Here is a 16,343-nt window from a genome sequence, read left to right on the forward strand (position 1 = left end):
AATAAAAGTTTCAACCCATCAAGAAGATATAATTGTTATGAACATATTCCTATAAAAGAACCGAGACCCAAAATACATGAAGTAAAACTGACAGAGTTGAAGAAAGAAATATACAGATCTAAAATAATAGTTGGAATGTAGGGGTGATTCAACATATAAAAATATGATGATCTTTTACTTTTATCTAGTTTGTTTCACTTTTTCTATTTTATATTCAGTGCTCCCATTTCACTTAGTTTATGTTCTCCAATTTATCCATCTCTCTCTTTTTTATGATGTTCTTTTTCAAGCCTTAAAGATCAAGTGTAAGTAGAAAAGCTTTTGTATATGTATATAAACTATATATAATATATATATTTTAGAAAACTTATGATTTTTTGCCTAACTAAAAAAATTATGACATTTTGATTCTACTTTGACTTAGTATGAATAGAATGCTAGACTTCTAATTAAAAAATAGAAATACAACAAGCAACAAAGGTTTATTGTATAGCATAGGGAACAATAGTCAATGTCTTGCAATAACCTATGATAGAAAATAATTTCAAAAATAATATATGTGTATTTGGATAACTGAATCAATTTGCTGTGCACCTGAAACATTGTAAGTGAACTAAACTTCAATAATATATATATATATATATTACAAAAAAACAAGCAAGCCAAAACTTTAATTATTGTGACTTAATTATATTTTGAGTAGGAAAATTATGCAAAGTTTTTGCACTTTTTTTCTTTGCCACTTAAACTCATTCAACCTAACAAATACAGAAAAAAAGCATAAGAAGGAATCTCGCTAAGCTAAAATCGCGTGGTCTCTAATTCTTTTGTGATGTGAAACCTCAGTAATGCAGATTTATATCATCCAATGAGTAAACATCCTATTTTGTAGAATGTTTAAAAATAGTGTTTATTTCTCTTTGTCCAAAAAAAAAAAAAAAAAACCAATGTAATATGCCACATTAATAGAATACAGGGAAAACCTCACATAATCATTTCAACTAATACATTAAAAGCATTTGATAAAATCCAACACATATTTGTGAGGAAAAAAATGCTCTTTAAACGAGGAATAAAAGCAAACTTTCACAAAATGATAAAGACAATATAAAAAGATGTCACAGATAATATACTCAATGATAAAAGACTGAAATTATATCTGTTAAGAACAGGAACAAGGCAAGGATGAATGCTTACAACACATCTATGCATCATAGCACTAACCAGAGCAATTAGATAAGAAAGAGAAATAAAAGGCATTCAAATTAGAAAATTAAAAACAATTGTCTCTCTTAACAGATGATGATTTTATATGAAGAAAACACTAAATAATCCAACAAAAAAAACCTGAAAGAGCTAATAAATGAATTCAGCAAAGTTTCAGGATACTTAGTCAGCATGCAAAAATCAGTTGTATTTCTGTGCACTATAATCTGAAAGGAAATTAAGAAAACAATTCCATTTACAATGGCATTTTTTTAAGCACCTATAATGAGATACCATTTTTACAATGCCCACTAGAAAGGCTACTGTCCAAAAAGTGGGAAATAAAAACTCTTGGTAAGGATGTATTAAAATAGGAACCCTTACGCATTGCTGGTTAGAATGTAAAATGGCATCAGCACTGTGGAAAACAGCTTGGTGGTTTCTTAGAAATTAAAAACGGAATTAACCGTATGATCCCACAATTCCATCTTGGTTACGTAACAAAAAGAACTGAAAACAGCATCTCAAACAGTTATGTGTACACAATGCTACCATTGTTATTCAATAGTGAGAAGGCAGAAACAACCTACTTTTCCATCAACGGATATATTGATAAATATGATATATACATACAACAAAATATTATTCACTAGAAAAAGGAGGTTTTGATCCACGCTAAAACACTGATGAATCTTGAGAATTTTAGGGTTAGTGAAATAAGATAGACAAAAAAAGACAAACACTGTATGAACCCACTGATCTAGAATAGATTCTTAGACACAATAGAAAAGAGGTTACCAGGAGCTGGGGGCAGAGGGCAATGGGAAGTTACTGCTTAAAAGGATAGAATTTCTGTGTGGGATAATGAAAAATTTCTGGAAATAGTGGTGACGATTGAACCACAATTTAAATATACTTAACACCAGGTAAACTGTATATTTAAAAAAGGGTTAGATATTACACTGTATATTATAACTGTTTCCAAATTAAAAAAAAAAAAAGAGTAGGCAATATATAACCTTATATGTCCCATGGAAAACAGCTGTATCTCAATCTACTTTTAAGTCCTCTTTGGTCTCTATTTATCTTTACTCTCATCCCACTAATTTTGCATTTCCACTAAGCTCTATGCCTGCAATGGCACCCGCTGTGTACTGATTAGTCCAAAGATTTACAATATCATGTCATTTGACCTAAAAGAAAAATCAATATTGATACAGCAATATAAACATCAAATGAAATTAAGCCCAGCTACTACGTCTCATTAATATTTTTTTAATAGAATGGAAAGGTAAGTAAATATCAAGGTGTTATTTCTACTTTTCTAGAATATTTCTGATGTATATAAATTGTTTTTCAAAATTTTTTCTCTGTTAATAGGATTTTTTGTGAAGTATGTTATTAAGGAAAACAAAGAATCAGAATGGTAACTTTTATAATTTTCCCTACAGGGAAATTCAATTAGAAAGATTAAAAATGTTGTTACCATTATTAAAAATATCATCTCTGCATATTTTCAACTCTCCATCTCAATTTTAAGTTTTACCTGTGAAAATAACTATTATAGAATGAATCAAGCCTATAATAGGATTTTAGCTCTGAATGTGAAACTTGTTATTTTGCTTCTCTTCCAGCTGCAGATAACCTGTTAAGTCATCTTTACACTGCAGGCTCCCTGGCAGGTGACATTTCTTTTCTTTCTCTGTTCAGCTATATGAAATAATTAACACATTCAATGGGCTTACATGTATTCTGATTCTGGATACGGTCTTCAGACTGAGTTATAAGCTGATACAGCTGCCAGTGTTTAGTACATTCTATTTACAAATAATGTTTAGAATAAAACCCTCTCAATGTGTGGTAGATACAGCCTACGTTATAGGACTTCTTGCTTAATGAACCTACTACATCTAGAAACCATGTTTCAAGTGGCCATCATAGCCAATACCTGAAGACACTTCAGTATTTTTCCATAAATACTAAAAAATGGAGCATAAGATAAGACATTAACAATGTTTTCATGTCCCTCAAGTCCTGAATAGAAGAGGAAGGAGGGTTAGAAGAAAGAGGAGAGATAGCAATACTCATTTGCCTCTATGCTCCTTCACTTATCTTTAAAAGTATGTCAAGAGAGAAAAATGTTCAATGCACAGTTTAAGAATAATGTGGACAGTCCTTGGAGTCAGTTGGAAGTCCATATTTTTAGGCCTCCTGGAAGATCCATGCTAAGTCGCTTCAGTCGTGTTCAACTCTTTACGACTCTATGGACTGTAGCATGTCAGGCTCCTCTGTCCGGGGAATTTTCCAGGCAAGAATGCTGGAGTGGGTTGCCATTTCCTACTCCATGGGATCTTCCGGATCCAGAAATTGAACCTGCGTCTCCTGCAATGCAGGCAGATTCTTTACTGCTGAGCCACTGGGGAAGCCCCTGTCCTACCTAAAGGAAGAGAAGCGTGTATTATGCAATCAGGCTAGGCCCAGTAGGAAAGCTTGCATTTTGGAAAGGATCAAAGTGATTGTGAGTGCAATAGTTGCTTCTTGGATATGTCTCCAGGCCTGGCCTACCTATCCCCTCATATGTCTGAGTGCTTGGTTATTCCGAAAATCAAGCATGTTAAAAAAAAAAGGGGGGGGGGAGACAAAGAAAGTAAAACATGTTTCTGTATCTTGCCATAGGACACTCCACACCCTTGGCATGGAGAGGGCTTCAGTGCATAGCAGCTATGCCCCATGGGAAACTCCTCTCCTCTTCCCACTCACAATGATGCCAAGGAAAGGGATCAAAATAGGAAATGAGGAAAATCACCCACAGCAGCTACATGAAATCTGACAAATTAGTTCATAAGATCTGGAAGCTATTCCTTGAGAGCCATAGAAACATCTAATGGAGATAGTTTTTGAAAAGTTAAGGTCTTGCAACAGCAGCTAGGAGCAAGAGGAAGCAAACCACAGGTGAACAGATGTGGATTGGGCTAGTGTTTAAATGTCATATTGCCCAATTAAACAACTGTAAATAGCTTTTGTTTAGTTGCCATGTTGATACAATGGCTACTTAAGATCTATAAATAAATTGCAAAGAAGAGTTCAGACACCCCCTATACTGAAAGGGGAAAGCTGTTTGTAATAGCAGAGGCTAGAAATTATAAATTTTTAAAGACAACTTATATTCTGACAAATTGTGAATTAATAGGCAAATATCCTATAAAGTTTCAACCCTTCTATTTTTCTGTCCCGCTGCTCCTACTTACTACTGAGAATCTTCTTTCAAACAGTCTAAGATTTGTGTTTAAAAGATCAATTCTAGGTCAGTATGAAAATTTCATCTTAGAAAATGTCAATGAGCTGAAGTTCACAAAGAAAACAACAAAGGGGAAAGCAGTTACTCTGTCATCAAACGAGCAGATTTTTCTTCCTCTTTTTACACATCACAAATTCACTTTCTGATGACTGTCACAGTTATCTAAAGGGATTTCTCCTAAAAACCATTGGCTTTTAACTCCTTTTTTACATTTTTGCAATGACTCTAGAATTCTTTCAAAACTTTATTTCTTTTAAATGTTAATTGCACACTTAAAGGTTAGTTAAGTGAAGGTACTGAACCATAATGCCCTTTCCTGCTTTCCAAAACATAACCTTTATTTTTTGTCTTATATCTCATTAAGTCATTTTAGTAGTAGGGAAGTCGAGTTAGGTTCATTGTGATTAAGTCCTATCATTCCCTATGTAAATGGATTGGGGCCAATATTTCTTTTTTTTTTAATTTATTGTTTATTCTTTTAAAATTCTACCATTAAGTGCATATGTATACACAGAATTCTATTTATATATAGGAGACAAACACACACACACACACACACACATATATATATATACACACATATATCAGTATTATTTTAACTTATGTTGTCAAATATTTTATTTTGTAAAAAAATTCAGAGAAGAAATGGGTAAGTCTTGGATAAATCTCTGTGATCTTAATGGAAACTTCCTCCTATTTTGCCTGGTCAAAAGCTCAATCCATAAACTACTATAACTTACTATATGTTGTGCAACACTTTCTCGTGGCATGTCTTAAATTGTATGTGTGTATTTTAATGTTCTGAAATCATATTCATGTGTTCTAGTTCTTCGCTTTGACTTAAAAGGCACACACTTTGATGCTAGGCCTGGATCTATATTTATTTTGTATTCCATCCATCCATTCAGCTAGTATATACTAGCTGCCGATTCTGTGATTGCCACCACATTAACCACTAGAGATTCTGCCCTCGTGAAAATGACAGATCAGGACTGTGTATACTCCTGCCTGCACAGTGAGACCATAATCAACATATGACTGACAGTCATTTGTGTTGCATTTGACCCAAAATGCATTTCTTGTCAAGAGGTCATGCTGCAATTCCCTCTTTTGGTTTGGAATTCCTATCATTTCTGTAACTCTTAAAACAGACTATAAGCATCTGTTAAGATATGTTAAAATGCTAACTAAATAGTCTAAAACACTCAGGGAGAGGTTTTCTAAACCTCCTTGTGGAAGTACTCCTTTCAAAAAATGTTAGTTGATTAAAGACAAGAATTGAAAACATGGTGAGAAAATTCATGACCTTGGAGTATGACAATTATATCTTACAAAGAGGCAGTCTTTTACATGTTTCCTACCAATTTGATCTTCAACTTGACCAGAGTAGGCATACTTCTCAATATCACCTCAGCACTAATATCACCAAATGAACAGCTCCAGCCCTCAGCATTCCTGCCAATTCCTAAGTTCCATATTTCAAACCGACAGCCTGTCCTACTTCCATGCACCATCATTACTGCAAATTCAACAAATCTAAAGGAGAATTTATCTTCACTCTGATCCCTTACCTTATCAGCTTCTCCTAAAGGCCCCATTCTGCCAATAGGACTGGCATCCTCTCCATCCTCTAAGCTTTCGAACTGGAGTTTGTCACTCAGTTACAAGTTCTGAGGGCTTCCTTGGTGGCTTAGATGGTAAAGAACCTGCCTGCAATGCAGGAGACCAGAGTTCTATCCCTGGGTGGGGAAGACACCCTAGAGAAGAGAATGGAAGCCCACTCCAATATTCTTGAGAATTCTGGAGAATTCCCTGGACAAAGGAGCCTGGCAGGCTCCAGTCCATGGGGTCGCAAAGAGTTGGACAAGACTGAGTGACTAGTTCTTTCCCGGCTGGAACCATGGAGGGTGCAGAAGGGAAGAAAAAAAAGGTTCCTGCTGTGCCAGAAACCCTTAAGAAAAAGCGGAAGAATTTCGCAGAGCTTAAGATCAAACGACTGAGAAAGAGGTTTGCCCAAAAGATGCTTCGAAAGGCAAGGAGGAAGCTTATCTATGAAAAAGCTAAGCATTACCACAAGGAATACAGGCAGATGTACAGAACTGAAATTCGAATGGCTAGGATGGCACGAAAAGCCGGTAACTTCTATGTACCCGCGGAACCCAAATTGGCGTTTGTCATCAGGATCAGAGGTATCAACGGTGTGAGCCCAAAGGTTCGAAAGGTGCTGCAGCTCCTTCGCCTCCGGCAGATATTCAACGGCACCTTTGTGAAGCTCAACAAGGCATCAATTAACATACTGAGAATTGTGGAGCCATACATTGCATGGGGGTACCCAAATCTGAAGTCTGTAAATGAATTGATTTACAAGCGTGGTTATGGCAAAATCAACAAAAAGCGAATTGCCCTGACAGACAACGCATTGATTGCTCGATCTCTTGGGAAATATGGAATCATCTGCATGGAGGATCTGATTCATGAGATCTATACCATTGGAAAACGTTTCAAAGAAGCAAACAACTTCCTGTGGCCCTTTAAATTGTCTTCTCCACAAGGTGGAATGAAGAAAAAGACCACCCATTTTGTAGAAGATGGAGATGCTGGCAACAGGGAAGACCAGATCAACAGGCTTATTAGAAGGATGAACTAAGGTATCTACCAGGATTATTAGTGTAATCTGGTTAATAAACAATCGAAACAAATTGAAAAAAAAAAAAAAAAAGACTGAGTGACTAACACTTTCCGTTTCACTTTTTCACAAGTTCTGATGATTCTTTCTGTCAAAATCTCATCCGCCCTCTTAGCGCAGTAGGCAGCACGTCAGTCTCATAATCTGTCAAAATCTCTTTGGAATTCAACCCTTATTTTACATTCTGCAGCCAAAAATCTGGGCCATAGAAATCATGTGTATCTAAACTTTCCTAATTTCAGTTCAATTAAATTCATCAAAGTGTTCTCATTCTGTATTAGATTAATAGAGATTGTAGATATATTTACAACTTCTATAATTATAGAAAGAAAAATTGTGAATACTTTGTACATAAAAATTTCAACTCCCACTACTAATGTCATGATCCTATTTACAGAAATGTATTGCTTTCTAAAATGACTTACATGATTTACAATTAATCTGAAAGATAATTACTAAAAGTATTCATTCCTTTGATGCTAATTATCTTCTATTTTGTTTATGTTCCACTCTATACTCAAAAACAAACTTGAAAATCATATTAAACCTTAAAGGTGACATTAAGAATTTAAAAAATGTAGAGAATATACAGAATGAATGACTCATTATGAATATTAAATAGCATATGAGGTGGATATGGCCTTGTCTAAATGTACTATAGTCTGCCTAAGTATAGTACACATCCAGTTATATACATATAACTATAATGTATGTTGAATTAACATATTTCAAATTAAACACAAAATATCTTTTTCACAATAAGGATACAAACTGATATTCTCAGGTATATAACAGAAGATGTATATTACTTAAAATAGGTGTCAGGAGTATAGTATGTTATTTAGGTACACTCTGCTTTCATTAGGTATCACTTCATCATGGCCATGACAAACAAATACAAGGATGCACTGCTATAAAATATTACATATAAATGTTTCAAAAGCAGAATCCTACCCCAATAGCCAAGACACCTATGTTGGATAGGTTTGAAGTTAGAAGGCTACTAACATCTTACAGTTCTTGAAATGATAACCGTGCAACGTACTTTAGTTGAATATCCCAAAGGACAATCTAGAAATTTCATTCAAGTATACAGGTGTATGCTAATACAATATTCAATCATTTTGCATTAAGAACTCAGTGTTTTTCAGCCATGAGTTTTGTTTAGGCATATGGAACAATGCAAGTTAGTGCAGACTATGAAAACTGAGTGTACTAGAGAATGGCCATACTGTTCAATGAAATGTGCCACATCAGAATGCCACAACTCCTATGCAAATCTAAAGGCAGAAACACTTCACTGTTTAGAAAGAGAATCTATACACAAACATGAGGTGGCTTCTTTTTCCAAAATCATTGTAATACTGTAAATCATTCCAATTAGTTCAAAACAGTTGTAATAGAAACATACTTGACTGGCTACTGTTAAGTATTTACTTCCCGTTTTTCATATGCAAAACAAATGTTGAAGCATTTGGATATACCTTAGTTCAGTTCAATGACTTCAGTTGCTCAGTTGTGTCCGACTCTTTGCGACTCATGAACCATAGCAAGCCAGGCCTCCCTGTCCACCACCAACTCCCAGAGTTTATGCAAAATCATGTCCATTGAGTCGATGACGCCATCCAACTATCTCATCCTCTGTCATCCCCTTCTCCTCCTGCCCTCAATCTTTCCCAGCATCAGGGTCTTTTCAAATGAGTCAGATATTCACGTCAGGTGGCCAAACTATTGGACTTTCAGCCTCAACAACAGTCATTGCAGTGAACACCCAGGACTGATTTCCTTTAGGAAGGACTGGTTGGATCTCCTTGCAGTCCAAGGGACTCTCAAGAGCCTTCTCCAGCACCACAGTATAAAAGCATCAAATCTTTGGTGCTCATCTTTCTTTAAAGACCAACTCTCACATGCATACATGATTACTGGAAAAACCATAGCCTTGACCAGACAGACCTTTGTTGACAAAGTAATGTCTCTCCTTTTTAATATGCTGTCTAGGTTGGTCATAAATTTACTTCCAAGGAGTAAGCGTTTTTTAATTTTATGGCTGCAATCACCATCTGCAGTGATTGTGGAGGCCCCAAAAATAAAGTCAGCCACTGTTTCCACTGTTTCCCCATCTATTTCCCATGAAGTGATGGGACCGGATGCTATGATCTTAGTTTTCTGAATGTTGGGCTTTAAGGCAACTTTTTCACTCTCCTCTTTCACTTCCATCAAGAGGCTCTTTAGTTCTTGACTTTCTGCCATAAGTGTAGTGTCATCTGCATATCTGAGGTTATTGATATTTCTCCCAGCAATCTTGATTCCTGCTTGTGCTTCTTCCAGCCCAGTGTTTCTCATAATGTAGTCTGCATATAAGTTAAATAAGCAGGGAGACAATATACAGCCTTGATGTACTCCTTTCCTATTTGGTACCAGTCTGTTGTTCCATGTCCAGTTCTAACTGTTGCTTCCTGACCTGCATACAGGTTTCTCAAGAGGCAGGTCAGATGGTCTGGTACTCCCATCTCTTTCAGAATTTTCAACAGTTTGTGATCCACACAGTCAAAGGTTTTGGTATAGCCAATAAAGCAGAAATAGATGCTTCTCGGGAACTCTCTTGCTTTTTCCATGATCCAGCTGATGTCAGCGATTTGATCTCTGGTTCCTCTGCCTTTTCTAAAACCAGCTTGAACATCTGGAAGTTCATGGTTCACGTATTGCTGAAGCCTGGCTTGGAGAATTTTGAGCATTACTTTACTAGCGTGTGAGATGAGTGCAATTGTGCAGTAGTTTGAGCATTCTTTATCATTGCCTTTCTTTCGGATTGGAATGAAAACTGACCTTTTCCAGTCCTGTGGCCACTGCTGAGTTTTCCAAATTTGCTGGCATATTGAGTGTAGCACTTTCACACCATCATCTTTCAGGATGTGAAACAGCTCAACTGGAATTCCGTCACCTCCAGTAGCTTTGTTCGTAGTGATGCTTTCTAAGGCCCACTGGACTTCACATTCCAGGATGTCTGACTCTAGGTGAGTGATCACACCATCATGATTATCTTGGTCATGAAAATCTTTTTTGTACAGTTCTTCTGTGTATTCCTGCCACCTCTTCTTAATATCTACTGCTTCTGTTAGGTCCATACCATTTGTGCCCTTTATTGTGCTCATCTTTGCATGAAATGTCCCTTTGGTATCTCTAATTTTCTTGAAGAGATCTCTAGTCTTTCCCATTCTATTGTTTTCCTATATTTCTTGGCACTGATCACTGAGGAAGGCTTTCTTATCTCTCCTTGCTATTCTTTGGAACTCTGCATTCAAATGAGTATATCTTTCCTTTTCTCCTTTGCTTTTTGCATCTCTTTTTAGTTATACCTTAGTTAGATAGTTATATCTAAGTTGTACCTTTGGTTAAAGAAACAGAAAATCCATGTGAAGCATCTACTATCCTGGACATTTTTTGACACATCAAGTACCCTTTCCAAGCTGACAACATGTTTTTGTTTTAACTAAGGAGAAACAATATTTGGCATCTGTGGAACTTAAAACATACTGATTCGAATACAGTGGCAGGTCTTCCAACTTTCAAATAAAAGAGTCATTGAGATACTTTAGAAAAGACTTCTGTTTCTAGCTAGTTACCCTAGTCAATTGGGTAGTCAAATTGTCTAGGGACTGTCAATTTATAGAATGCATAAAATTCTTAAAAATAACTTCATATGAAAACATAAGCTGTCAAGCAATTTACAATATCCACCCCCCACCTCTGCTCAAAGAAATAAAACTAAAGGAAAGCATTAATCCAGAGATATAACCAAACACTGAAAGCCAACTCTGCCCCAGGAAAACCCACCAGTTTCCAGTGTTCTAAAGTTTTTAACTTTAATGGTCCTCAAACATAGGATGGTACACAAAGCCTAGAGCTTTCAGAAGGTATAGGCAAAGTTGGTTCTGATGTACATCTAAAACCCCAAGAGATAATCTCTCCAGTGAAGGACTTAAAGAAAAACAAAACAAACAAACGAACAAAACAAAGAAGGCCAACCCACAGAGAAAAAGAGCACAGGGTCTTGTCTGTTTTCTCCTTGACTGTGGACACCTGTAGGAGTAACCAGTGTCTCCCTGTAAACCTCTAACCACAAGCCAGGCCCATGCAGGTTTTAGTCAGAATTTAAAATACCTAGTTATTAAGAAACACGTTGAGAATTTAAAGTGATTGCATTTTGGCAGTGTTCCCATATAATGGGCAGTCATTCATGCAAATTTCCAGGAAGAAAAGTATCTTTATACTTCAGTTTCAAAACATTTCCAAAAAGGCTCAGCAATCATTGCATGCTAAGTCGCTTCAGTTCTTGTCCGACTCTTTGCAATCCCATGAACTGTATCCCTCCAGGCTCCTCTGTCCATGGGATTCTCCAGGCAAGAATACTGGAGTGGGTTGCCATTCCCTTCTCCAGGGGATCTTCTCCATACAAGGATCAAATCTGGTCTCTTATGTCTCCTGCATTGGCAGGTGGTTCCTTTACCACTAGTGCCACCAAGGAAGTCATTAGTTCACAATAAAAATACAGATGATACAGAAAGAAGTAAACAAACATTAGTAAGAGTGAGCAAAAACAATAGAATTAGACCTATAAAGATGTAGACCTTAAAGATGTAAGAATATTCAATAAACAAAGAACTTCTAGATATAAGAAATACGATAAGTGACATTAGCAAGCTTACTGGAGAGGAAAAACAGATGATTAGGTACAAATCACAAAAGAATTAGTAAACTGAAAGATAAACCTGAAAGAAATGCTCTAGATTACAGTACATAAAGACAAAATACAAAAGAGATGTAAAACTAAACAATCAAAAAAAAAAAAAAAAACCCAAAAGAGAGTGTGAATGTTCAAAATAAGCAATTGGAGTTAACAGTAGGCAGGAATAGACAGCATGGGAGAAGGATAATATTCTAAATGTAAATTGCTAAAAAATTTTCCAGAATTGATGGAGCAGAACAAATTTTAAATTCAAGAAGCCAATCAATCAAGATAAACATAAGGATGAAAAAATCCACACCTAGACACATCTTAATAAAACTATAAAATACCAAAAACCAAAAAAGATAGAAGAATAGAACAGGCAGGTTACCTCCAAGGAATGTCAATTTAAACTACAGCTTGCTTAACAAAACCAAAGCCAAAATATGGTGAAATAATTTGTTCATATAGATAAGAAAGAAATTTTTGCAAGCTAGAATTACATACTCATTGAATATATCTTTTAATAACAAAGATGAAATAAATACAATTTCAAGCAAATAGAATTTTTACTATGTCCAGAATCTCACTAAAGGTACTTTAAAAAGATGTGCTTCGGCAAGAAGTAAAATGATCCCAGGAGGAAGTTCTTTCATTGAAGAAGGAAGGTATTCATGACAGTGAAATATGTGAGTAAATCTAAGCAAACCTCTGTAAGTCAGCAAAACAATGTCTACCTTGTTAACTTTTAAAACTAATCAAAATAAGAAGTAACAACAGATAATTTAGGAGAGTGTGGAAAAAGGATGTTGAAAGTAATGAATAAGTAAACAGATACACATGCCACATTCAGAATAGGAAGAATCATGTATTATATGGATCTCAATATACACAAATTTGTCCCCAAAGTTTAAGTAATTCCAATAAAATACCCAAACAAAATTTGTGCTGTTGCTGGAGTCTGACATGCTGATTATAAAATTTATGCGGTGGAATGAAGAATCATCAATAGATTCTTGGAAAAAGAAAATGTGATTGACTTCCCCTATTATTTAATAAATAATGCTGGCACAAGTGTTATTCACATGTAAAAATATGAAATTCTGTTCTTTACAGTATACACAGAAATCAATTCCAGGTAGACTAAAGATTTAAGGTAAATGACAATCTTTTTAAAACATTTAGAGGCAAATATAAGAATAATAACTGCATGACCTTAGATAAGAAAGGAATTTCTTACATCAGACATAAAAGCACAAAGACTAAAAGAATGATGAATTAATGTACATTACAATTAGCAAGAAATGTTCCAGAAAAGATACCATGAAAAAAAAGAGGGAAAAAGACAGGAAAATTGGGAACTATTTGAAATATGCAAGCAATAGAAAACTAATATTCCAAATGTATCAAGAAATTAGACAAAACAAAAAAGAAAAGCAACACCAAAGTATTCCAACATGGACAAAAGACTAAATGAAGCATTTTAAAGCAGATGAAACACAAATGGCCCACAATTGGCCCACCAATGGTGTCAAGGGGGCTTCAATTCATTTATACTCAAGAAAAAGATTTCAATGCAAAAAATGAGATTCTTTATTCATATCTCCCTGGAAAAACATACAAAATTTCTACATAATTTGGAGTGTAAGACATTGGCTTTCAATACCATCTTCACATAAAAATAACCTTGGAAGATTTAAAAAAAAAATGGTGCACTCAGAATGGCCAAAGCAATCTTGAGAAAAATGAATAAAGCTAGAATAATCTCATTTCTTGATTTTTAAAATATATCACAAAGCTTTAGTAGCCAAAGAAGCATGGTGTTGAGATAAAGACAGACCTACAGGAAACAACTGAGAACCCATAAATAAATCCATGTAACAGATCTTTGACAAGGGTTCAAAAATACATGATGGGAAAATTACAGTCTATTTAACAACTGGTTCTAGAAAAAGTGGGTATTCATCAAACAGTAACAACAATGAAAGAAATTGGGACTTCTATTTCACACTTTACAGAAAAATCAAATTAAAATAGATTAAACACTTAAACATAAGAGATGAAAACATAGAGAGATAGTTGAATCATTTTGGTCTTGGCAATGATTTCAAGAATATGACACAAAAAGCAAAGACAACAAAAGTAAAGAGAAACAAAATGGGACTACATCAAACTAAAGAATTTCTCTGAACAGCAAAGAAAATAACCACTAGAACAGGCAACCAAAGAATAGGAAAAAATACTCACAAACCATAGATCTGATAAAGTTAATTTCCAAAATATACTAATAACTCCTACAATACATTAGCAAGAAACCAAATAATCCTGTTTAAAAATTGGACAGAGGACTTAAGACATTTCTCCAAAGACATAGAAATAGCCAACATGTACATTAAAAGGTGTTCAATGTTACTAATCATCAGATCAGATCAGACCAGTCGCTCAGTCGTGTCCAACTCTCTGCGACCCCATGAATAGCAGCACGCCAGGCCTCCCTGTCCATCACCAACTCCCGGAGTTCACTGAGACTCACACCCATCAGCCTTGACTAGATGAACCTTTCTTGGCAAAGTAATGTCTCTGCTTTTGAATATGCTATCTAGGTTGGTCAGGGAAATGCAAATCAAAACCAAGCTTCTCTGGTGGCCCAGCTGGTAAAGAATCTACCTGCAATGTGGAAACCTCGGTTTGATCCCTTGGTTGGGAAGATCCCATGGAGAAGGGAACGGTAATACTAGAACCCACTCCAGTATTCTGACCTGGAGAATTCCATGGACTGTATAGTCCATGGGGTCGCAAACAGTCAGACATGACTGAGTGACTTTCACTTTCATACCTGCTAGAATGGCTATTACAAAAAAAAAATAATAATAAGTGTTGGTAAGGGTTGGGGAAAACTATAAACTTTGTATGCTGTTGGTAAAAATATAAAACACTGCAGTCACTATGGGAAAGAATATGCAAGTTACTCAAAATATTAAAAATGAATTACCAAATGATACAGCAATCTCACTTCTCTGTATATATCCAAAAGAACTGAAATAAGGATCTTGAGGAGATACCTGCACACCCATGGTAATTGCAGCATTATTCACAATACCCAAGATGTGGAAAAAACTCAATTGTCTACTGACAAATAAATGGATAAGAAAGTGATATATATATATATAATTTATATATGAATACACGTATGTACATAAATACTATATATATACACACACATGTGTACACAATACTAGAATATTATATAGCCTTAAAAATAAGGAAAGCCTACCATTTATGACAAGATAGGTGGAGGTAGAATACATTATGTTACCTGAAATAAGTTAGTCACAGAAGGACAAACACTGCACCACTCTATTTAAATGAAGTATATAAAATAGGCAAATTATATTACAGACGTATAAAATAGAATCATGATTGTCAGGGATGAGAGGAGGGGGAAATGAGGGGTTGTTAAATGGTTATAAAGTTAAGTTTTACAAGATGAGTAAGTTCTAGAGATCTACAACATGGTATTGTGCACCTTAAAATTTGCTGAGGGTAGATTTCATATTATATGTTCATACCACAAAAACAAAAACTTAAATGGACACAAGGAAACTTTTGGAGATAAAGAATGTGTTTATTACTTTGATGTAGTGATGGTATCATGGGTATATGAATATGTCCAAACTGATTAAAGTATAAACACTAAATGAGTACAGTTTTTGGTATACCAATTTTATCTCAATAAAGCTAAGAGAAAATGATACCTGGGTCCCATCTTCCCAAATTATCACTGAGTTGGTCTGGGGGTAGGGGGTCAAGGCAATGGTATTTTCTTAAGTTTCCCTAAATGCTATTAATACACAACTAAGTATGAGAATTACTCATTTAAAGTAATGAGAACTCTCATATCGCTTTAGTAGTATAAATTAATATAAGCATTCCACAAATTAATTTGGCATTATTTGGTAAAGCAGAAGAAGCACACATACCATAATTCAGTAATTATAAGACTCTAGAATCAGCTTGTATTTCTTTGCATTGTCACTTAGGAAGGCTTTCTCTCCCTTGCTCTTCTTTGGAACTCTGCATTCAGATGGGTATAGCTTTCCTTTTCAATATATATCAATAACCTCAGATATGCAGATGATAACACCGTTATGGCAGAAAATGAAGAGGAACTGAGGAGCCTCTTTATGAAAATGAAAGATTAGAGTGAAACAGCTGGCTTAAAACCCAACATTAAAAAAACTAAGATTATGACATGCAATTGAATCACTTCCTGGCAAATAGATGGGAAACAATGAGAGACTTTATTTTCTTGGGCTCCAAAATCACTGCAGATGGTGACTGCAGCCATGAAATTAAAAGACACTTGCTCCTTGGAAGGAAAGCTATGACCAACCTAGACAGCATATTAAAAAGCAGAGAGGTACTTC

The 16,343-nt window shown here is 35.3% G+C and overlaps 1 protein-coding gene and 1 pseudogene across 9 annotated transcripts in view; one reads left to right on the forward strand and one right to left on the reverse strand.

The window, feature by feature from the left end:
• Positions 1-16,343, reverse strand: part of DIAPH2 (diaphanous related formin 2) — a 1,061,378-nt gene that overhangs the window by 580,404 nt on the left and 464,631 nt on the right. The gene's annotated exons all lie outside the window — the stretch shown is intronic.
• Positions 3,619-8,872, forward strand: LOC147340948 (large ribosomal subunit protein uL30 pseudogene; annotated as a pseudogene). The gene has a single exon (XR_015159176.1). The product of XR_015159176.1 is annotated as a large ribosomal subunit protein uL30 pseudogene (transcript).

This window comes from Bos grunniens, chromosome X (genome assembly GCF_055505025.1).
Source record: "Bos grunniens cultivar Pamir isolate PY7600 chromosome X, Bosgru_T2T1.0, whole genome shotgun sequence".
Lineage (NCBI taxonomy): Eukaryota > Metazoa > Chordata > Mammalia > Artiodactyla > Bovidae > Bos > Bos grunniens.